Here is a 2500-nt window from a genome sequence, read left to right as displayed (position 1 = left end):
GCGGATCAGGGTTCACGGTTGAAGGACTGAGAAAAAGAGAGAGAGAGAAAGAGAGAGAGAGAAGAGAAGTAAGTTGTGATAAATTGGGGGGGTGAATGTCTTATTCTGCTTCTTCTTCGTCGCCTTCTTCGTCTTTTTTTTTTCTCTAAATATTTTTTTTCTTCTTTTTCTTCATTTCTTCCTCGTCTTCTACCTCTTATTCAGTCATTTTAGAATTAATGCGGTATTAGTAATTAGTAATACAAAATTATTTTGTTGACGATGGTAAAGAATTACTCAGCGTTGCCTCTTGAAATGATAAAGAAGGAGAGGAGACTACGCCAAGACACGCTGAATAGCTGCGTCTGAATAGCTGCCCTATCATGAGGTCAGCCACTGTTAGGAATCGGAGAAGTGCGGGACTCCAACCCACAACTGAGCAAATACGATACCAGCAGACTTTAAGAAGGTGAGGCGCCCATACATATGTGTATGTGTATGTGTAGGTGTATGTGTATGTGTAGGTGTAGGTGTAGGTGTAGGTGTAGGTGTAGGTGTAGGTGTAGGTGTGTGTGTATGTGTATGTGTATGTGTATGTTTATGTGAATGTGCATGTGTATGTGTATGTGTATGTGTATGTGCATGTGTATGTGTATGTGTATGTGTATGTGTATGTGTATGTGTATGTGTATGTGTATGTGAATGTGTATGTGTATGTGTATGTGTATGTGTATGTGTATGTGTATGTGTATGTGTATGTGTATGTGTATGTGTATGTGTATGTGTATGTGTATGTGTATGTGTATGTGTATGTGTATGTGTATGTGAGTGAGTAGATGCACCCAAAACCGTCATCTTTACACAATAACGCCTTTTAGGGACTATTAGGGTAGGTAAATGTCACTGCTAGGAATCGGAGAGGAGTGCGGGACTCGACCCCATAACTAAACGAATGCGACACCAGCCCGATTCTGACTACAATATTTCTTGAAATAGCGCTCTTAAGCAACTTAGTAGGAACTTGTTTTCATCCATCTTGCACCTTTTCACTGTTGTTAGGTCGTTACCAGTTTCTGATTCCTTCCCTGGGATAAACATCTAATTGATCATTAATGATAATAAGGTTCTCCTTGCATAAGAAGAGGAGGAGGAGGAGGAAGAGGAGAAGGAGGAGGAAGACGAGGAGGAGGAGGAGGAGGAGGAGGACGAGGAGGAGGAGGAGGAGGAGGAAGAGGAGGAGGAAGAGGAGGAGGAGGAGGAGGAGGAGGAACAGTGGATAAGGGAGAGGAGAAGGAGGAGGAGGTGGAGAGGAAAGGAGGAAAAGAGGGAAGGGAAGGAAGAGGAGGGGGAAAGGTGAAAGAAAAGGAAGAGAAGGGGATAGGGAAAATATAAAAGTAGATAAAATGAAAAAAAAAGGAGGAGAAGGAATAGAAAGGTAAGAAAATAAAAAATAGTGGGAGGAGGAAAAGGGGAAAGGGAGAGAGGAGAAAGGGAAAAATAGATAGAATAAAATAAAAACAAGAAACAAGAAAGAAAGAGGGGGAACAAGAAGGAGAGGAGCAAGAAAAAATCGTCTAGTGAAAAACAAAACAAAAAAACAACGGAAAGACGAATTAGCGGATTGGTTAATCGAGTTTTCTCTGACCCGTTTTCTACAGGGGTTGACCCCTTGTATCCCAATTGTCACCTTTGCTATGCTTGTCTTCGGGTCACTTATAGTCTGTGTTTTACAAGGAATCCATTAAGAGTACCACATACGTCGTTCCAAATCAAACTTAGTCAATTGCTCTTTCTTATATCCTACCCCACCTGTGACAACTCGTTGTGCATGGGGAAAAAGTTCTTATAGTCTGTGCGTTACAAGGAATCCATTAAGAGTACCACATACGTCGTTCCAAATCAAACTTAGTCAATTGCTCTTTCTTATATCCTACCCCACCTGTGACAACTCGTTGTGCATGGGGAAAAAGTTCTTGTAGTCTGTGCGTTACAAGGAATCCATTAAGAGTACCACATACGTCGTTCCAAATCAAACTTAGTCAATTGCTCTTTCTTATATCCTACCCCACCTGTGACAACTCGTTGTGCATGGGGAAAAAGTTCTGCCACTTAATACACATTATAAAGCTTCCTTTACTATATACAAAAAAAAATGTCACGTAGATGGGAAATAAGAGAGAGAGAGGCATGTAAGGTTGATTTGGCAGAATGGCTAGTGCTAAGTCATAACGTATGACCCACACTAAACGGAGACCTTAGAGCGCACAGACTATAGTGATCTATAACTCTTTTTGAAACGTCTCACCTTGTCCATTGGTCCTGTGCCATCTCCTTCCATTCTTTAGGTTCCATTCCGCATATCTGCACATCTTCTTCAACACATATCCCTTCTTTTCTAGGTCGTTCAAGTCACCACCGCCCACGTACTACTGAGCATTATCTTCGGCCATCTATCTTCTTGCATCCTTGCAACATGTCCTGCCTCCTGGCTATTTCATTCATTTCCACGGCCCCTCCACCC

This window comes from Oratosquilla oratoria, chromosome 6, assembly GCF_046742065.1.
Source record: "Oratosquilla oratoria isolate Oo_2021 chromosome 6, ASM4674206v1, whole genome shotgun sequence".
NCBI lineage: Eukaryota > Metazoa > Arthropoda > Malacostraca > Stomatopoda > Squillidae > Oratosquilla > Oratosquilla oratoria.
Note: the sequence above shows the minus strand (reverse complement) of the source record.